The 23,148-nt window shown below is 39.8% G+C and overlaps 1 protein-coding gene across 9 annotated transcripts in view; it reads right to left on the bottom strand.

Moving 5' to 3' along the window:
* The window catches only part of GHR (growth hormone receptor), a 157,140-nt gene that overhangs the window by 91,654 nt on the left and 42,338 nt on the right, over window positions 1-23,148 (bottom strand). Inside the window, 2 exon segments of one of the 9 annotated variants that reach the window (NM_001282815.1) lie at window positions 16,833-16,914; window positions 17,118-17,195. The exons of 6 other annotated variants lie outside the window; for them this stretch is intronic. The gene's annotated coding sequence lies outside the window, so the exon portion shown is untranslated. 9 annotated transcript variants of the gene reach the window in all.

The following is a 23,148-nucleotide window of genomic DNA, read 5'->3' as shown; positions in this document are numbered from 1 at the left end:
TAGATCAGAAAAAAAAAAAAAATCTTTTGAAGTTCTCAGCTGAAGGCACTCTACAATTTATTTCAGAGTCAAATGTTTCATCTGGAGAGATCTCAAATGCAGCTCCTTATCTTAATGAAGACTGTATATGACATTACTCACCTATAGCATCCATGGAAATAGAGACTCGGAAGAGATTTCCCATGTCACACACCTTGGACATCATACAGCAATGACACTGTATAGTCACTTCTGTTTTTTTTTTTCAGTGCTATTCTAAAAGCAGTCCTCATGTGCTTTTGGATAACAAATCAATAAAAAGAAGGAAAACAGCTAAGGACCACCTCCCACAAGTCTATCACAGTAAAGCACCTGGGCAATCTGAGCATGTACTCCACACCCCTCCATCCATCTTCCCTAAGACTGCATGTCCTTGCATATATGCGTACATTTAAATTACAGGATTTATGCATACGATATGTGTTTGTATCACACATCTGTTTCATGTTGCGAGTCCCTGTCATGGCTGTCATTCATTTTCTCTTAAATCCTGCTTCTGATTTTCATGTATATTTTCCATCCACACTGCCTCTTTAGCTTGAAGTCTTTTGACACATCTCAGGCGAGGTGCAAAACATGCTGCCCACCTGATGCGAAACAGAGCCCAATTATAAGAGCATCAGTATCAAAAATTAAGGTTTGTTTACATGTGGCTAACTAGGGAACAGAAAGTATCTGTGGCAGGGATTTTTTTGGGGGGTGGGGTGGAGAATTCCTCCAGAGCATGTTTTCCCTGTGGCACCAAGCGAGAACATGTATCTTGTGCAATTCACATTTTCAGCCAATGATTACGCGGCTGATTTAGGCTTGTTTTCTCTTCTAAAAATATTAAATCAACAATCTTAAATCAGACTCAGGAATTCAAAGAGGCCTATTTCCAGGGGTTGGCAGGAGCACCAATGATGGCAGGAATCAGACAGCTTCCAGCCTGTAGCCAATAAGAGACTATATTAGGAATATAAATGTACTTACGTATTTACATATATACACTTATGTAATATAAGTATTTCTCAGCAATTCCCTCATGTTTGGTTATATCGCATATGAAAGAAATGCTGAGTAATTGCTAAAGAGAATCAGATAAACTCACTTAACACTTTCCTCTTCCGATTTCAGCATACAGATATCACTGTATGCCAAATCAGATAACCTCTAATAATTTCCTTATGAAACACTTAGAACTTGGTGGTAAATGACATCATTAAAAAGTAAAGCGATTTGCAGTTTTCTTGCATTTCTAAGATATGTTTACCGATGTGTTTGTAAATTTAATTGCTTCTGTATGAAAGAGAGCTGCAAGTTACCAATGCCTCCAAACTACTTACAACAGGAAAAATACCTAAAGCAAAGAGAGATCTGAGTTTTTCATTTCCTTTCAACCTCAGGTCATTTCAGAAGTTTTCATCATAATGGAATAACTGATGCTGACAGTAATGAGTGGGAGATGCTACAGAGAATGCTCCTGGGCATAATAATTACTGTCTCCCCACAGAAAGCATGTGCGTTTATACAGATGCAATTTATGATTCATTGTTCTTCCACTTAATGATAAGTTTAATGCAGAGTTAATTTATACTTCATCTATTCTTTCCTCTGAATCCTTCTTTTTAATTATTGAATCATTAATTTAATGAAGCTCTAATTTATCTTGTCAGTGTTTAAGAATCTAGACTAACGGATCAAGGTTTTCATTTTGTTACACTCTGAGTATTTGAAAAGATTACTGACAAGTAGTTGTTTCTGTAAGCAGTTCTGTAGTAGACATAAAGGAACATAAAGTTGAGTTTGTGAAAGTAAAACCTGAACATGTTTTTTAAAATACCCAACTCAGAATGAAAACAAGTGAGCTATACCGACAAACAAAAAATTAAGCTATATTGAAAGGAAACATTGCTTAAAAGAAAAAAAAAAACATATTTCTAAAAATTTCAGTTCAACTTGTACTCCATAACTCTGGTGCCTGCTACCTTGCCTTGCCAAAAATAATGAATCAGAACAGTGGACAGCAGTTAGATTGCCAGGGCAGCACCAGTTATACAATATATCATCGTCAGACTGAAAACACAACAGCAGTTAAAAAGATAAGAAAAAATTATCATTTCAGCATTTGGTCACTAATTTAAAAAAAAAAAAAAAAAAGCGTAGATAAACTAAGATTTATACAATCTGCATAGCACATCATTTCCTCCTACAGTAGCACTAAGTCCTCAGACCATGTGTTCATATCAGTATGTTTTGATAATTTTATGACCTGTAACTTTTAAGTGCTCAGTGGTTTGACCCTTTTATGAAATATATCTTATTTTGGTAGCTGATTACTCAGCAAACTAAAAAAAGAAACTGTCTCCAGCAACTCAGGTTGCAATAGCGGTGTGGGAAGCTGAGAGTGCTGGTCACTGCAGTGAGTGCTCTTCTCCAAACAGCTCATGAATTCTGTATGAAATTTATCATGAAGTCAGACTAAGATACACCAAAGCAAGCTGTAGTTACCTTGTCATTAATCTCCTGTTTCTGAGTATCAGTCTGCTATCCAGAGCCTGGCAGAGAGATCAAATCAGCTATACCTACCCACCTGTAAAAGCCAGTTCCCAGAACACTGAATCAGAATGAGTTTTCCTGTGCTAGTTTTTCCTGTCAGAAGCAATCCATTCCTGTAACCATGGCTGAAATGAGGACCACCAGGAGAAATCATAAGAATTTATTTCCAACAAAGAAAAATTCCTTGGATAATTTACATAGGCAAGCAATTTTCAAGCAACAGGCTAACAGCACATCCTCTTTTTTCCTAAGCATACCACAGACAGTCTCCTTCAATTTGTTCCACCTGCCACAATGATTACAGGACATGTCAAGATTGGCAGGTAAAGTTAAATGTCATGCCCCTCAGGCCTTTCAAAAGGAGTTCTTACTCTTGATGAATGCCCCCTAAGCATCTTTCAGCTGCCGAATAAATAGAACTTGGTGGGTAGAGACCTATCAAATTTCCAAGAACTACACCTGTCAATAGGGAAGTACGGCATGAAAAAGGACATACTTGAATGGGCACAGATGGAGTCAGTGGTGACACTGAGAGAAAGAGCTCAAATGATACTCACTATGCTCCTGAAAAAATAAAACTGGAGGTCTAAAACAGTCTGGGAAGAGGCTGGAAATGAAATATGAAGATAAATTAGGAGATTAATAAAACATTATAGTCACATTCAGTTTAAAGGAACAAGGATGACTACACAGGCAGGGTGAGAGGGAAGACAAAAACCCTGGTAGGGTCAAAATGTTGGTGAGAAGGCTGAATGTTGTGCACCAAAATCTGCACATCTCAATCACCACGCACAATAGATAGTCTGAGTCAAAAATTTCAAAATAAGCAAGAAAGATTCAAAATAGAGTAACAAAACTCGCATGGTATCGCAGTCTGTTCCAATCAGCAGCCCAGCTCTCCCATGGGGATGGTGACTCAAGGATGGCACCATTCCAACAGGACGGGTGGTGCGGCTCTGCCAGAAAGCAAGGACACCTCCTTTGTCAGGACAGACCACAAGAGGCCCAGCTTCTTTTCTAGCCCTCCCAAAAGTGCTTCGGGGACATTAGGCAGAACACTAGATTAACTTGGTCGCCAGCCAGAATCCACGTAAGACTCTTCTCTGCTTGCTTTTATTTTTGAGGAAGGGAGAAGGGAGTAGAATAATGCTGAAACATTTGAAGATTTCTCTCAAGAATTAAATGGATGTAAATTTTTTTCTTGTCTACTCCAACTCCTTTAGCTCCCTCCTCTTTGCTCTCTGTCCTTCCAGTCCTCTCTTCTTCTTTCTACTGTCTTTCCACTATCTTCTGCCACTCCTTTCCCATTACAGAAGTGCTAAATACTTCCCATCTTACAAAATCCCCTGTCCTCTCAGACCATAATTATTATAAGTCCTTCTACAGTTTCTACCTCAAACTCATAAAACACAGTGCTCTCACCTGTTGGAGGTCTCATCCCCCAGTTTGGGCCCCCAACTCTGAAGGACAGATCTTTTACACCTCAACAACGTTTCTCAAGATCTATTTTGGGATAAAACTCAGAATCTGGATATCATCCTCAGTCTCCTTTGCTCACTCTTCTGACTGCACTCCCGAAATCTTGTTTGCTGTCACTGCATCAATTGAGCTTCTCGTTTCTCCATTCAGTGTTCCCTCGTCCTCGCTTACTTCTCAGAAACACCAACTTCACTGATATGCAAAATCCTCTGGCTGAGGATACTTCTCCTACATCTTACTCCAAATTAATTTCTCTTGTTGAACTTGAAAACAACTGTAAATTCAAACTGAATTTCACAGAACTGAGATGCAAAAATGCCTGCAAAAACTTTTTTTTCTTCTGTCTGAACTTAGCACCCACACAAATGCTATACAAAAAATGCAATGTTTTGTTTAAAGACATTTTTTATATTTAAAATTTGAACTAAATATTTTTCACAACAAGTGAAAGATAACACTTAAAGGCTGAAGAAAAATTAATTAATGACACATCTCCTTTTTTAGATGTTGCAAGCCATTCAGAAGTAATTTCCTAAAGAAAATTCATGCTAGGCTTATAAATAAATTACTTGAACAGCTCTTGAAATGACACAAAGCAGAAAGTCTTCAAGTGAGAGTCCATAAGCCACCAATCTCATTCTAGCAAGAGATTTCACACAGCTGAACCAAATATGCATTTATTTTTTTTATTACCACACCAACACAAAAGAACACTAAGGCAAATATGGTTGGCATCATATTAGAAACGTGATCAATCTGAAAAATCTGTCTCTGAAATGAAGAATTCTTTATTGAAAGTTCCTTTGTTACTTCTGATGCCAAAATAACAGTAAGTCAGGGCAACTGGAAGGGATTTCACCACCACTGCGAATACTTTGATTAAGCACAAACAGCTAATGCTTTTAAATGATACTATACTTCCACACTAAGAACAAAATTATACTGGCTTCTGATTAATCAAAACATATCAGTTACTGTACTGTTTACTGAACTGTAGTTTCTTTGGAAGCTGCTTCTAAGCATGCATTTATGAATATAAAATTGCAGCTGCCTTGTTTTCATAATAAGTTGTATTTACTCTAAAAATGACTGTTGTATTTTTCTCCTGCAATGAACACATTTCCATGCCACGTACTTAGACGTAAACTTCTATAGGTACTATTTTAATATGGATTTTCTTCTTTAAAATCTTCAACCTTTCTTTTAAGAAAAAAAGAGTGAGTACAAGACAATGTAGTGTCCGTGAAGTGTAGTAAGAAGAAACAAGAGAGTAGGGACCCAAGAACATTTCACATATTTGCAACAGATGTAGACACTGGCATCTCAGAAATCCTGACCCTCACACACACACACTGTGGCCATATTATGTGCTCAAGTAGCACAAGTGCCACAGGAAGGATCAGGGTTGAGTTAAACATTAGGAACGACTTAAAACTGGCAAGAGACACTGACCCAAATACCATGTGCTTCAGCCACAGGAATAGTGATTTTGGCATTACTCATATAAGTTTCCCTCATTTTTAGATAGGGCTATAGATAGGGCAATGTAACAGGGCTATACATTGAGCCAGCAATGCAGTCACTAACTAACTAAATTCTTCCCTTTTCTTAGCTCAGAACTCATTAATCAAGAACTAATTACCTTCCGATTCCACTTTGTTACAGCCCAAGAAGAAACGAGCCCCAAGAAGCAGTGTGAGCTCCCAAAAGTCACTGTACAGTCAGAGCAGAGTATCTACAACAGGAACAAGGTTTCCAGGGAAGAGCCTTTATCTTAGTCCCATGGATGACAACACCATGGACAACGTATGAAGACACAAAACAAAGTTTGAAAACTGAAGTTTTTAAGACTTTTAAGTATTTATATAGGGGGTTCTGGGGTCCTGTTCTGCCCACTGATGATTGCACATACATGTACTTACACAAGGGCACAGCATGTATTAGCTGAAGTATGCTGGAGTTAGATGCTACTATTTAAAGGTAAAGAGGAGAAACATCCCTCATACAACAAAGAAGAGCACATATAAAGTGTTCTTGTCATTTCCCATGTTGACTAGCTAATTATGCATATGAGTAACATGAGCAACATATGAGTAACATATGAGTTCCTAACATGGAAAACTGCCAGGGCCCCCTTATGCAGCAGCTATACAGTGATGTGGGCTCAGTTCTTAGCTACCAATCTGTGTAGTAAGAAGCACTACGATCCCAAAGATATTGTAATATTCAGGCATGTTCCTTCTTCCCACTCTTACTCCCATGGAGTGCTGAGAGTAATGGTCTGTAAAGCACCACAGTCTATTAGACAGATGGCTGCATGTTGTTCTCCCTTAGATCACTGGACAGAAAATGGGGGATTTGTAATGAAAAGCTGAAAGCTCTGTTTCCCATATTCCCCTCATATGATTTACAACAATTATGATAATTTAAAGCTGGCAACCACAGACCAGAGTGCTTGACAACTATTGTTTTAGTAGCACAATCAAATTATCCATTTTGGGCTTTTACAATTAACTTGTTACACGCATATGTTATCACTTCCTAAACAGTAATATTAGCAGATGGAGAAATTCATCAGGGAGTAGCAACAGGAACAATATTCTGAATATAATTCCTAATTTCCCGTTCCAGTCCTAGAAAATAAATGAAGGAAGGAGGGCCTTTAAAAATAAACATATAAAATTCCTGAACATCAAGATAATTGCACGGATGTTTAAGTAATCCCTCAGGTCCTTAAAACTTTAATTAACACTTGAAGCTACAAAGACACCTACTGCCAAAGCTAACACAAGCCAGCTATCTGCTTCTTTCCTTGGTTAGTCTTGTGAATTACGGCAAGATCCCTTTGTAAGCATATGCACTGACTAAGACAGAACTGTAAAAGGTCATTCTTTTCTTACACTTATCTTATGTTCACTTTTGTGGAGGGATTTGTCAACAACATTTATAAGTTAATTCCACATGACTGACATGCAGCTGTGAAGTATATAGAACATCATGATAAACATCACTTCACTCCTGTGCACTGTGGTATTACACACAGCAAGAGGGATGCAGAAGAAAGCTTTCTTTATATTACCTTGAGGGGAAAAAAAGATGAATCACACCAAGTGGGATGCCTAGCAGTACTTACTCTGTAAAATAAGTAAATTTTTTATTTTTTTTTTTTTAAAGCAGGCTCACCTGTCACTTTTACTAAGGAATGTGGATGTTTAATGACCTAGAAATTTAACAATTCCAATGAAGAAAGTTGATGGTTCAGAGATCCTTTCCCATCTACACAAGGGGAACCCTAAAATGGAATGACAACACCAGCAGACATCAGACTACAGACTGTCCTGCACAGCTGTAGGTGAAAACTGAGCCAAATGTTTTATGTAGATCCCTCCTCATTGATCAAATCCTGCCTTCACAATCAGGTTTATTTTACTGCATTTCTGACCCTGGAGAGGCACCAAACTCCTCAGGGGTATATTTGTTGCTTGTTTACTCTGAGCTTCAGATTTCATCCAGTGATGCTTACAGTTTGCTTTTCTTGCTCCCAAGTTACAGCTCCCTAAAGTGTTAAGGGGACAGCCCAGACCACCAATTCTCATGCAACTGCAGTAAAATGAAGACTTTGCAACAGTATCACTATTAGCTACAACTTAAATGCAGCAGCAACTATATTTCTTAAAAACTTGCCTTCAAATTAAACGAACTATGAGCACTGAAGGGCAGTTACCTCACTGCCATGTGAAGTTACCAACAGGCAGTAGCAGCCTCTCCAGCTTCCTCCCCAGTGCCCATGGCGATGTGAGCACAGGGCCCTGCTCTACTACAAATATCAAATAGTTACCTGAATCACCACTATTGCAAACACAGTACTCATTTAAAGAATACTGCTATCTTTCAAAGTATTGAAAGATACGGAATTTTGCTTTAACTGTACAAGAAGCCTGAAACTGTTTGGTTTATACTACAGTGCAAATGTGTTGTGACTAGATCCCTACCCAGTTGAATTTGTAATGGAGACATGCAATATCACACAAACCTAGCTAGCTTTGCTACAACAGTCTTCAAATGAAGACTGAAGAATTCAAGTGAATTTCCCTTATTTTCGCTAATGTTCAAATATATAAATACTTAAGTAGTTTACATTAATGTCAAATTTAAATAAGCCAAGGCAATATGGGAAAAGAGCAACAATACTCCCACAATTCAGAAAAAGATCTAATGATGATGAGTTTTGCCTTTTCTTAACAAAAGATAAACATACCCTTTACACTTCTGGTTTAGGAAAAATAACATGAAGATGGTTACTTAACATGGGTACATGTGACTTTTCTTTCCCTTATTGTAAATCAGTTTAACTGCTTATAGAATCTACTATATCCACAGAAGTACAAGTTCTAATTCAGGAATCCATCAGAATTGGCATGTAATAATATATATTTAAAACAGTCTGATAAATTATAGACTAAAAGAGTTCCACATTAAAAAAATAAACAACACATAACAATATAGCATGGTTATTGACAACATTTATCTGAGTACCATGAATGATGAGCATATTATCAGAAATACATTTCAAACCCAAAACGTTCCTTTGCCTACAGCAGGGCAGCACACTGACTGTTCACTCCCGTGGACAATGGCTCACCTATGGACTGAATCTGCTGGGGCCTCTTGTGTCACACTGAACCATCGCTCCACTCACCTGCACCTCACTCCTCTCCTGTGTGGGGTCTGTCCAGCCTGGACGGTGTGTGCTGGGGTTTGTTATCCCTGATGCTGAACATATGGTGCTTAACACACTGCAGCCATAACTTTAAACACATCAAAAGCATAACACAAGGACCTTAAGGTTGTGGTTCTCTAGCCCGTGCTTTGAGGGGACTTGGACTGTATTGCCACAATTCCAGACTCGGAAAAGAACGAGAACAAGGAAAAGAAAAAGAGAAAAAGGAAAAAAAAAAAAACCAAACACCACAAAACAAAAACCAAGAAAACAAGAAAAAAAAGAAATAAAAAAAGGAAAAAAAAAGAGTCAATCCACATGGCCATGAAAAAACATCCCTAGTTATATAGCACTATTAATCCAAACTCTTCTACACCGGCATAGCATCTTCCAGGACTTGTCAGCAAAGGCACAGGTAGAAAATTATGCATTGGAAGCAAATTAGATAACACAAACGAGCATGAACACTACATTATATTTCGGCATTAATGAAAGTTTAAGCAATCATGTCACTGTACTGAACTTCCAGTGAGGCTGAAAAAACCTATTACTCATTGCTGAAAGAATTAACCACTGTCTCCTTATTTTGGAAGTGGCATTCATTTTTCCAGTTATGAAAAAAGTGGAACGCTTAAGCTACCAGCCACCGCAGCTTAAGATAAAGCAGAGGTCTTAATTCCCATTAGTTTACGATGAACAGGATCAGGGTATGAAGTGTGTCAACTGCATTGGTCTTTTCTTGTTCTTTTATATCTGTCACAGACTTATGCTGAGAATATCAGAGATCCACAACCACTTTAGACAGTGTTCAGCTAAAAATAAAAGTATATAATATTAAAAAGGAGAACACCCCACAACTGTTACGCATTATACAACTTAGGTGAAGCTTTGAAAAGCCTGACAAATAATAAATGTTTTTAAGGTTCTGGAGACAAAGCATTCATGCCCACAGAATTATCAGAGGTTTTCTAGAGCTACACTGCAACACTTGCAGTTCTTGGGCTTGCTATTACTAGCCCAAACACTGAAGAACCTCTTTGCCAAGGTCATTTATTTCAGGTATTCTGAAAAGCATATGAAAAGAGTTCCAGATAGACACAAATTATTATTCTTTGGTTTAACATCAACCACAATTATTTTCAGGAGTATTTTATTCCATCAAAAAATCCTAGTACTTCAACATTATATAATGCAAATCAGTTTCTTTTATTTCAATAGTCCTTTCCATTTAGGCCACCCTGCTTCGAAGGTGAATAACCTGCCAGTTGCCAGCTTTAGACACAAAATGCTATTTACAGAAAATCATATGTTAATTTACAATTTAACAAAGCTAAACAAAGACAAAAAGCCCTTTCTATTTAAAGTGAAAGTTGCTCTTTAAGTGTGAGTCTTCAATATGAATACACTCAAAACGTTAGTATCATATTTACCTTCTGTGCAACATGAACTTGCTTAGTGCAAGGCAGAGATCCATCACCATGTATAGAGACTGGGCATGTGGTAACGGAATAGCTCCAACAAGAACTGCACGATTTCTTTATTATTGCTCCATCCTCCAAATTGCTTTGGAGCAAAATTCAGTAGTTGCACCATCTGCACCAGGGCACAGTGATCTCTGCTCTTTCTGGACTGCGCTGGGGAACAGGTGCTGGCAGCCCTGGGCAGTACGTGGAGGTGGCACTTGCATCAGGTGCCAGAGGTGGCATCAAGCGTGTACCAGTTCCGACAGCAAGTGGCCTACACACAGAGCATACGGATGTGAATCCCAATAAGGTTTTTGCACAGTTTTCCAAGGAGTTTTGATAGGTCTGCTCCAAAAACATGATTGATTTCAGGTATTTTCCCCCTGCAAACTCATGCTGCTGAATACAGCTCACACTTAATGCAGCCATGATGTTTTACAAAGTATCCTGTGAAGTTCAACATTCCTTTTTCATGTAAATGCTACGCAGGCATATTCTATCAGGAGTTGTGATATCTGATACAGGCACATAAAAGCAATTATAGATCCAAAGGCTCATGTACTGAAATCCTGGACCATTAAAGCCAAGCATGGAGATTTTCCCAATGAAGCCTGGATGCTGGTTTATTTTTAATAAAAGTTGGACCACCACAAATCTTCTGAGGAAGCTATGTGTTCATAAACTGTTCAATCCAGTTATGATCTATAACTCTAGATTTAACACTGCTAATCTACAGCTGAAGCGATGCAAGCGCTAGGTATTCTGATCTAAACATGTTACTGCATCAAGTGCCAAAACTACGGCACAGCACCAAAGCATGCACATGATTCCAAGTGTCTCATTGTTAAATATGAGGGTCTGTGTGAGCAGACTTTGTTGAGACTGAATTGTAACATTTACAGATTAATTATGTTTCTGTGAGACATTTCCTATTAGTTGGATACCACCAGAAACCAATTATACAATATAATAAGCACAAGAGAAAAAAAATAAAAACCTTGGGTGACGTCTATATTGCAAAGCCATTAAAAACAGCAGTTTTGTGTGATTATGGAAATGTTGTATAACATCTTACTCACAAAGCTGCAGGTAATCATTAAAGTTTCTAGGTTACTAAAAAAAGGAACTTCTTGAATCATAATCACATTCTTTTTAAGTCCTATGTAAATGGAAATACTTTTTAAAAGCACACTGAGCTACGCCTCAGCATTATAGAAAAACATGTTTGGAGTGCAGGATACTGGAGATTGCTATAAAAGGAATCTAGGCAAGATTTTATAAACTTAGAATTCTTCATTTGATCAAGAGTGTAGATGGGAACAAGGAACAGCGTTTAATGAACTGTAAAAACGGGGTGAAAATAAACATTAGGTGAAAATGCCTAGACAATTACAACATGCTATAACAGAAGCCAGTTCCTTCTGTTCTAATAGCTCCCCTCATTAATCTAACTCTAATATTAAGTACATGAGCAAGATATACCAAGCAGCCACCCAGACACTTCTGCAGCACACCTTATGTAACCCTGCTCAGCTGCTGCTCACCTCCAGGTTTAGGCAAGAGAAAAATATTTTAGAAGCCAAATTATACATCAATGAAGGGGAGAGGGGGGAGTGTGTATAAACAACCAAACCAACAAAACAACCAAAACCCAACTTATTTATTGAATCCACTGAACACTGACTCTAAATAAATTCAACATTGACATCTGCAGTACACACAAAAAGCTAGTTTTCTTTTGATGCCTTCTTATAGTATCAGGAAATCAAGAACCCTCAAGTTCAACTACTCACTCTCAAGCAGTCACCAGAAATCTGTAGATTTTCCTATTTAATCTGCTTAACTTCAAAATTTGTAAAATGAAAGGCCACTGTAGTCAATCTGAGACTTTATTTAAAAAATAAAAAAATTCAAGTTTCTCTGTAAGTTTTGAATTCTGTCAGTCTGTCAATGGCTGGCAAGACATATTCAGCAGAGATGCAGTCTCATTAATAAACAGAAACTATTAACAAAGACCAAAACTGTGGAGGTCCATGAGAGGGCACAGTGGGAACAACAGCACAACATGCAAAACGCAAAATTTTGAGAATGAAAAAAAGCCCTACAGGCCTTTTAACAGCCTATAAAACTCACAATTCAAAACTCTGTTTATCGTACTACAGGATGTTCAAAAGAACTGCAGAACATTTATCATTTTCTATTACATTTGATGTACTCATCCACAAAGGAGGGGATTTTTTATTAATCACATTTCTCACCAAATATATTGCAGACTAATATATTTGCCTGTAAAAACAACTGGGAAAGAAATGCTTAATAATGGCTATTATTTGTAAAGAGTAATGGTAAAATAAAAGTACGTTGTGTAATTTGTTCTGCTGGTTTTATGACTATACATGCCAGGACAAAACTATACTGATGTTTAATTTTTAATGGACCTGCTGCTGGCTGAATTATTTTATTGCACTCCTCGTCCCTCAGAACATTTAGAATCACAACATCTCTCCATTGGTTGGATTAGTCATTTTCAAAGTGCGTGTTGAACTATAAACTTGAACCACTCTAATCCTGTGTCCATTTCAGATCCAGGACTGACAGATTATTCCAAATCACTGATAAATTTGTAACAAAAGATTTAGAGTACAACTGTGCACGTGCAGAATGAGTAAGGGCACAAATGAGCCTGCAAGGCAGCACTAATGGCTCCTTTTTAAAGAGACACAATAAAATCTGAATCTAGTTCACTACAACAGTTACTTAAACTTAAGTTACCCCAGCTAAGATCTCCTGCTAAATTGCACAGCTATTTTTTCTATTTTTCCACAGTGTATTTGTCTCCCTTGTTGGTGTAGTACTAGATAAAACTGTGCCATACATTCTAAAAATGAGACTAAAATGCAATCAGAAGCACAAAGCAAACAATACTTGGCAATCAAGAGAGAAAAATAATTATTTATTGATTAAATATTTACTAAGAATTAAAAAATGTTTCCCCACACATTCTTTCAGGCACTACCATGTTTCAGGTCATTTGCAACAAGTCTTAAGTTGCACAGAACATTTGTACAGTGCCTAGTGCAAGTCACGTAAATTGATAACTATATCACTTTTGAAGTAAAAATACACAAAGGAAAAACAAAAAGAAGCATCACTTCAAAAGCTGATTACTTTCCAACCATTAAGTAATTCAGCGCTAAGAGTCCAACCACTGAAACTTAAGCAAAGGGAGACAGGGAACAGAAAAACACAAGGTCAATGACATCGCTGGATGATTTATGTCTAACATTATCCATTCTCTGAGAACAGCAATCAAACCAAACCTCTGACTTCTAAGGGAATACTAAAGCTAGGAAGGATCAAAGCAAAACTCCAATCCCTTCTGTAGACAGCAGCAGAGCTGGCAAAGGTCTGTACCATGGGACAAGGGTTCATTACTTGATGTCCGTACAGCACTGAGCAAATATAAAGTACTAACGACTCTGAGAATAACAAGAGGAGAATGCCATCTCAGCCTTGCAACTAGGCCCGAATCCTGCACAGGTAAACAAACTATAATTATTTTACAGAGAACTGATGATACAGAGAGTTAGACAAATTCTGTGTGTCTATTTCTGGACAGAAAATTACATTTATTTAATAGCCATATAACTGTAATTCCTGGAGGCATGACCACATGTAAAATCAAAAACACCGCTTGCTTCACAAATACAAAGGAAGACAAGGGTTTTGAGACTTTAATCTCACTCATTCCATGAATTAAATAAAAAAAGAAAACAGAAAACTGAGGCCAAATTAATGTTGGTTGTTTGGGTTATTTCTCTTTTTTTAAACCAAACCGATTGCAGCAATCAATAAATAAGTTTCAAAGAACTCTTTTAGTAAAGGCCAGGCCTAGCCGGCAGGTATTACATTAACTGCCATTATCAATTAGGACTTGCTGGGAACAGATCTTATTTACAAAGCAAGAGTTCTGGGAATCCACTTGTGTGTTAAAAGAACCTTCATATTGCTCCAGAGCGATGTTAGCAAGGCTAAGTGCTCCTTCATTAAGTGCAGCGCACACATTTCTTAATGCAGAGCAACTCCAATATTCCGAGGGAGTTCATCTTCCCCATCTAGTGTGGGATATAAACATTCATGTCAGCAGTTTCAGCAATGAGACAAAGCACTGCTTGTTCATTTTTTTTTTCCATCCTTAAAAAAGACATAGTATCTTAAATAAGGTATCAGTGTAAGCAAGACAAACATCCTCCACAGTTACTAAACTTGGTCAACTTTTAGCATGTTTTAAAACTTACAACTTTAAATGTAGCAAAGGAAGGAGGTTTAAAAATTGCAAAATATTTCACCTTCTGAGAGCTCTCTCACATCCTCAATACTATTCAGACAGGCATTGATCACTCCACAGTTTAGAATGGCAATAGCCAAACATGGGAAAGAAAACAGGACAAATACTTCTCAAGAGTAATTTTTCTCTTTCTCAATAACTCGTTGTCCTCCCTTTTTCAAATCCCTCTTCCAGTAGATACAAACATCAGAAATGCAGTTAAGTCAGCTGCACTTTCTCAAAGGTTGTCTTGTGATATTTTGATGATTACAAAGCACACGAGTTACAGAAACATCACTCAAAACCACAAAAGGAGCCTATGAGCTACCAATGCTGATGGTCTGCATAGTAAGGATCCAAACTCCTATTTAGGGTAATTGGGACATGAAGCATTTGCTTCTGGGTGCTATAACATAGGTGACAAGGAGATAAATGGCACCATTCCCTGTGAGATGGCCCTGGAACACTGTTGGCATTTGCATTAAGGCATGGAAAAAACATGCAGACAATTATATATCAGTCTCCTTGAGGTGGAAAACATCTTAGGTACTACAATTAAAGAAGAAAAAAACCCCTCCACTGCAATCAGTTAAACACAGTTGTCTCTCTTTTTAACAGAGACCATTTTTCACAACTCTGAAGCACCTAGAAACTGCAAAGGGCAAAATTGTTTTCCAGCTCTGTGTTCGTACCTCTCCCAATGTTAAATAGTATTGAAAGTTGGATGGTCTGACTGTTGCTTAAAGAAACAGTAAAAACAACAGAGGCAGAATGATTTCTTCATTTTAAAAAGCAGCTTAACTCTGAAATGCTCTGAAATTCCTGTACTTTGGTAAGGTTTTGGTAACGTCTTATTAATAAGGAGCATAAACTTTATCCTGAAGTAACAACTTAACTGAGAGAATTCCAGCAAGCAAACATAACTGCTGCTTATTTTAACATGAAAACTCGTTTTTTATGTATAAACAAGTATGACTCAGTCCCACACCGTAGTTTTACTACTAAGAACTTCCTGTCCTTTCCCTGTACTTGAAACAGGCTGTCCAATATTTCCACACTAAAACATGCCAGCACTGCCCAGACGTGAAACAAGCCCTTTTCAGAGAGATGCACACCTTCCCCACCTGCACCCATGATTTTAACAGCAGTTTGTGCTGAGAAATCTCACTGCAGGATGGGCACCACAGTAGTGTCCACATGGAGAGAGCAACTAATGTACAACATGTGTATCTCTAAAACAGTTTGCTCCCAGGTTGAGAAAGATCCTGTTTCTTCTCTCTTTAAGTAGCTGAGGCATTTGTACACCAAGGACAGTGAACAGAGCTGTATTAAGAAGTTATGTGACTTGCCAAGCTTACCACAGGCATTCAACACTCAGGAGGCTGGCTTAAAACTGTGCTTAAAAATGAGCTTTCTTATTTCTTCTGGGGCTCCAACCTTTAGGATTCACATTTGCAAAATTCTGTAGGCAACAGAGTAGGCTATAAACTTTCACTAAAAGCAAGGGAGGCATACTGCACTTCTTTAAAAATGAAATGCTTTCAGGCATTTTATAGCACCATGTGTAAGATCAAAACTTTGGCAAGGTGCTAAAGAGACATGGAAGTATACAGGCAGTAAAATGGCAAGAAAGAACCTTGCCATATACATTCACTTCTTTTCAGCCCCCACATTGTAGCCCCCTGAAAGTGACATTATCAAGAAACAAGCAGCAGAACCAACCAGAAAAGGCAGGCTTTAGCCCCAATAAGGCACTTTTTGACATCACCTAACTTCACTATATTCAAGATGACAGTGTCCTTTCTAAAAATCAACCCCTTTATCACAGTCAACTAGCTGTAGCAGAAGCTCATACTAATCACCTCTCAAAGATACCAGGCTTCCCTTGATGAGCTTGAACATAAAGGATAACATTGCTTTTGTGTATGCTCTTCCCTCCTGCCTGGTTTGCACATGTTTAATTAAATATAAATAGCATTAACTTTCTCCACGTGATTCATTTAGCAGGTTAAAAAGTTCACTTGAATATACAGTGCTCATCTAAGTAGCCCACAGTGCACAGTAATTATATCTGAGCTGTCACAGTGAAAATGGAATGCAAATTGATTAATGGTGTACAAAGAAAACACATTATTCCTCAACACTGAGCAGCTCTACCTTCAAAGCCTCTGTAAACCAGTCCTTATAATCTGGCATTGCCTTCTGTCCTTCCCATCCCCTCAAAGCCAAGAAAAATAACAATTAAAAGATTAAGATAATGCAGCACCTGGCCTGGGACTCCAGCCAAGACAAAGCAGCAGGCTGTTCAATGGGAGCTCACCTTTCGTCACACGCGCAGCCAAGGTCAACTTTAAAGGAAGAAAGAAGCTGTGATGTCGAAGGGAAGGAGACAGCCTGGAAGATGGGGGGTAAGCTGTGCCAAGGAGAGTGGGTGAAGGTCAGGAGATGACTACTGGCAAGTACTGCCTGCCATAGCCCCTCCCAGCTACCACCCCTTCCCACTTGCCCTACCGGCAGAAACTCCAGGCTGAACCCCACACTCACATCCTACCTGCCAATCTCCCTCTCTAGGTATGCACCCCATCCATTCATTGTCTCTGGTAACTCAAATATTCCCATCTGTAGAGCTAAAAAAAAATCAGTAACGTGCAAAATGTCCACTATCTGTCCCACCAAGTGCTCTCACCGCAAAAGAGAACAATCACCCTCAGCACAATTTGGAAACTGTGCTCACGTTCGATTTTCCAGGAACAAGCCCTCTGACAGAAAAGGGAATAAACAAGAAAATGTGTACAGGGATCATTCGGAAGCTTAAGAGCAGAACTGTGCTGAGTGAGAGCAACAGCCCTGTGTACCCAAAAGTCAACAACCAGATTCCAAGTACTTTGGAATATGAACTCAGTATTTCTTTGGTTAACAAAGTTTACAAACCTGAGTTCATGCCAGAGACAAAGGGAACATTTCCATTTTGCAATAAACCTCAGGGAGAGCAAAAGCTCTTCGAAGGGCTCACCCTCTTGCTGAAGAAAACCAGCCTGCCAGCTCAGGAGCCACATGGGCAAAGTTTTATAAGTAGCAGTTATGGCCAAAGGGGAAACTATACTGTCAGAAGCTTAGTTTGGCCACCACAGTTATCACCTTAATCCATGAAAAAAACACTGCCAGGATTTTACTGACCACAAACCAAACAGGACTTTGAGCATTTGCTCTGACAGAGGACAGTGCCAGCAGCAGAGCACCAATGTCACACTAACACAGCAGTAGGATCTGTCCAGATCCACAGCAAAACTTGTTATGCCCACCCCTAACCTGGAAATAAAGGCAGATTTTGTGTGTTTGACGAAACCATTTTTCAGTCTGAAGCTTCTTCTAACACACATTTATTTTAGGCAGTGTTTAAACAAAAACCAACCATCAAAGCCCACTCCCCCATCCAGCAAAAGAGTGATTACACATGGATTTCCCATGATTCAAGACAGTTTTCTCATTTCTTTATTACAAGATTAGATGTCAGAGTATCATATTCTACCACTGACCAATGTAAGTAATAAGTAACAGCTTAGACAGTAGTTTTGCACCATCATGGCAAAGAAGGTTTTCTTTAATAACTTTCCAGATAGGTAATCAAGAAAAGCAAAACAACCATGTAGTGCTGCAGACCCTGTGGAACTCACTTGGTGGTGCTGAGGGCTTCGATGTCACATCCACACCAGGGGTGACAGCTTTCCTATCCCCCCTACAAACTCTTCTAGGACAGGGAGGGTGTACACTCAGTGCCTACCATGGTATCATCATCAGTAGTGTCATGTTTGTTTTTCCAGAAAAATTACAATTTTATTTTAACCAGTCAGAGGCAAGTTTATAAATGAAAACTTATCTACTTCATTGCAGAGAAAAAACTGACTGTCTTTAAATATTGAAGTATTCCTTCACTGTCATAACTCATTGGGCTGTACCCAAAATTCCCTTAAACACCCAGATTTCGGAAAAATATTTTCCTACACCTATTTCAGCAAGGCACAAAGAGACTACTAACATTGGGGAGTGTCAGATTTCAGCAGGCATATGGCCAACAAAAAAAAAAAACACATTAAAAGCACAAGTAATCAGTACACAGCGCAGCCGCCTGTGACTGTATTTGTTTTGTTCAGCACCATAAATTATCCTGCCATTCCTGAATGCTACTTGCCAGTTCTGCAGGGCTGGTGTCTTCATATTTGTCTAGCAGAGATGACTGAATTGCAAACTATGGCTGTGACACTATATTAGTAACAAATTATTGTCACCTGAGGCAAGAGTCTTTGCTCCTATTTATCACAGCAGATGTCACATACCAGGGAAATTCTGGACATACCACTGAAGAGCAGGCATTAAACTGAGGTGGCTGAATTAAGGTCTTATCATAGCCAGTAGAGTCTTTGCAGAAGGCAAATAATTCAGGTATCTAGTGCAGATACTTAATATTATATCATGTGAGCACTCTTCAGGAACTTTTAACAAACTCACACGATCGCCCTGACAGACCAGCCACCATTAGGTCATGTTTCCTATCTGCTGCCACCGCTAAATCCTACCCACCCCTTCCTGACTAGGGTTTGTCTCAGACTGTAAGGCCCCGGCTGTAGAGCTCTCAGAACCCTTACCCTTGGATACATGAGCCTTTGGGTCAGAAGATGAACGTGAGCCAGCTTTCAGGTGATGGAGAGCAGACCCAAATGCCCCCCCTTGCCTGAGGCTCCAGCTGCCCCAAGGCCGCCTCTGTCTTCAGCCTTGCGACAAGGTGGGCAGCACCTCGTAAGGGAGCAGCTCCGTTCCTTGTCAAAACCAACCCAGCCATGGGCTGCTGCCAAGAGGAGCTGACTAGGCCTTCCTGGGCTCCCAATCTCTCCTGCTGCCAGGCAGCTGCAGGACAAGGTGCATCGGCCCAGCGAAAACCCGCTCCTGACCAGGGATGCAGCCAGGGCACCCTACACCATGGCGCACACCGCGGCCCCTGAGGCAGAGAAATGAGAGCCTCCCTAATTAAGCAATCTTACATGGAATACATTTGCCTTTTTATTTCTGACCACAACTCTTGGATGTATTTCACATCTGAATCTATCCTAAGCAGCCTGTGTATTGACCCATGCTCTAGAAAGATGTGTCACTCTTAATTGCGGTGACTGCAGATTTACTTCCAGATTCAAGAACCACATCTCTTTTGGGAGATAACAGCCTTCTGATACTCCAGCACATTGTCAGGATAGTCAAGTGGTCAACTGATGGTCAAGAGACAATAAAATCCCAAGAAGTAAAAGGAATGTCAGCTGGGAAACTACTGGTTTTTTTTGTTTGCTTGTTTTTCCTTTGCTTTTGTTTTTCACAGATGCAGTTTCGATTTACCACTAACCTCAGGAGAGTTATTGTACTTGCTGGTAGCATACCTCAAGTGTCAGAACTGTAAATCTGTTTCTATGTGCATTTATGAACTGTGTATATAAAACCTGGTGTGCAAACACCACATTTTCCTTTGGTAAAACATGCCGCATATTGAATACCTGCGGGGAAAAATCACACACTTAAATGCTCTGAAAATAACCAAATATGCCTGATGACTAATTTCCACTCATGAAATATAACAGACTCATTCCTTCAGGACAAAATGCTTGCTGATAATAAGACACAAAGCAAGCTACTCTTTTGGAAGGAACAAGTTAATATGTCCACGTGTATATTTCTCCCTAAAGTTTTCCATCTCACAGTTTACTTTTCTTTTTTTTTTTTTGTTACCCTTGTTATGAAGGCATTTCAGCTGTGTGTTTAAAAAAAAAAATCAAATATATTTTCCCATCTACAAAACATCCAGGAACACACCAGGAACCAATTAGGAATGACAGGCATATAATGACATGTGAGCTGCAAGTATTCAGTTTTTAGTCTGGAAAATAAAACAGTTAACGCTGGATATGGAATGGTTTTGCTTCAGCTCTTCTATGCATAGCTGGCATGACTAATTTGAAAAATAACAGAACATGTGCCAATCTACTTTTCAGACAGAGTTCAGGCAACAGAGAAGTCCAAAGGAAGGAATGAAGATAAGACTAACCATGCCAGGTGCCTACATTAACTTTGCAGAGGAAGAACCAGCATATCAGAGGGCCTGCAGGTAAGTCTCCACAAAGAATCATAGAATCACTTTGGTTGGAAGAGACCCTCTATATCATAGAGTCCAACCATAACCTAAATCTAGCACTAAACCATGTCCCTAAGAACCTCATCCAAAAGCCTTTTAAACACCTCCAGAGATGGTGACTCCACCGCTTCCCTGGGCAGCCTGTTCCAATGCCTGACAACCCCTTCTGTGAAGAATTTTTTCCAGAAATCCAATCTGAACCTCCCTGGCACAACTTGAGGCCATTTCCTCTTGTCCTATCACTTGCTACTTGGGAGAAGAGACCAACACCTTCCATGCTACAGCCTCCTTTCAGGTAGCTGTAGACAGCGATCAGGTTTCCCCTCAGCCTCCTTTTCTCCAGGCTGAACAGCCCCAGTTCCCTCAGCCGCTCCTCCTCGGACTGGCGCTCCAGACCCCTCAGCAGCTTCATCACCCTCCTCCACACTCTCTCCAGCACCTCAATGTCCTTCTTACGGTGAGGGGCCCAAAACTGAACACAGGCTTTGAGATGTGGCCTCACCAGCATCAAGTACAGTAGCACAATCACTTCTCTGGTCCTGCTGGCCACTCTATTCCTGACACAAGGCAAGATGCTTTTGGCCTTTTTGGTCACTTTGGCACACTCTTGTTCAAACACTGTCAATCAACACCCCCAGATCCCTCTCCCCCAAGCCTATAGTGCTGCCAGGGGTTGTTGTGATCCAAGTGCATGACCCGGCACTTGGCCTTGTTGAACCTCACACAGTTGGCCTCAGACCAATGATCCAGCCAGTCCAGACCCCTCTGTATGGCCTTCCTGCTCCTGAGCAGATCAACACTCCCAACCCAAATCGGTGTCATCTGCAGACTTACTAAGAGTGCACTCAGTCTCCTCATCCAGATCATTGATAAAGAGATAAAACAGAAGTGGCCCCCGATCCTGAGCCCTGGGGAACACCACGCGTGACCAGCCACCAACTGAATTTCACTCCATTCGCCACAACTGGTTGGGCCCGGCCCTCCAGCCACTTCTTTATCCATCACAGAGTACACCCATCCAGGCCATGAGCTGCCAGTTTCTCCAGCAGAATGCTGTGGAATACGTTGTCAAAAGCTTTGCTGAAGTCTAAGTACATAATATTCACAGCCTTTCCCTCACCTACTAGACGGGTCACCTTGTCGTAGAAGGAGATCAGGTTGGTCCACCAGGACCTGCCTTTCATAAACCCATGCTGCCTGGGCCTGATCACCTGGTTGTCTTGTATGTGCCGGGTGCTGTCACTCAGGATGATCTGGTCTCCCCTGGCACCGAGGTCAGACTGACAGGTCTGTAGTTCCTTGGATCCTCCTTCTGGCTCTTTTCATAGATGGGTGTCACGTTAGCCACGTTCCAGTCAACTAGGACCAACCCAGTTAGCCAAGATTGCTGATAGATAATACAAAGTGGCTTAGTGATCACCTCCGTCAGCTCCCTCAGCACCCTTGGAGAGACTGGTTTGCACCCAGGAACTGCCAGATTTCCTAGTTTTGCTAAAGAAAGGGCTTCTAGTCATCCTGAGATTGGTGAAGAATGCTTGTTTCCAGCAGATAGGTCATCATGTGGCAGACATCAGAGTTCGAAATAAATATTATTTAAGAGGATACCCAGCAGTGGTGTTTAGTTAAGCTGCTTCTGGATTTATGAAAAGAACTTCTAAATAAATTTGACACCACAATCTGAATTTTCTGAAAGTATACTGAATTTTGAGCAAATGCCTAGATTTCTAGTACAGCACAGAAAACTTCAGAATAAGTAGATTTGCTAGTGAAGGACAGCAGGTGCTTATTGACACCTCGACTAGAAACTGCCTTGAATCTTATCAGAAGCAGCATTCCTCAGGCTCAGCTTGCTGATAAACAATGCAGGGAAGTTTTACAACAGAAAAAAGTTGTTCTTTTAATTATGCAGCTTGCGAGAAATTGATTGTCCAATACACATCGGTCCCAAAAAATTTTGGCACTGTATTTCAATTACTTAGCAAAGTAGCTGTGCAGGATATTATCGTCCTGTGCCTCACAAGACAGGCTTGCTGCCAACTGGGTCACACAATAATGAACAAACCAGACTCCAGAAAGGATGCTAGATTCCTCCCAGCAGCACTTACCGTTGAAGCAATTACATACATTTAGTCCACACAGTGCTGGATTTTCACTTCTTTATTAATGAACTTCTCAAGGGGGTCTGATTAGTAGTCAGATAACCTTAATAGCCTGACTTCATACTTAGCCATGAATCTTTAATTGATGTAGACCTTTCAGCTCATGCTGCCACCAAAGAGGATGTCTCAAAGAAAAAGAATAGTCTGTTTGCAGGTTCCGTGGTCTCTTGGGTTGGACACATTATCTGTGAAACAGGAGCAGGACCTGGCTTATTACTAATTCCAATACTGCATGAAAACTAAGAGCACAA

This window comes from Columba livia, chromosome Z, assembly GCF_036013475.1.
Source record: "Columba livia isolate bColLiv1 breed racing homer chromosome Z, bColLiv1.pat.W.v2, whole genome shotgun sequence".
Lineage (NCBI taxonomy): Eukaryota > Metazoa > Chordata > Aves > Columbiformes > Columbidae > Columba > Columba livia.
Note: the sequence above shows the minus strand (reverse complement) of the source record. Positions and strands in the feature narration are given on the sequence as shown.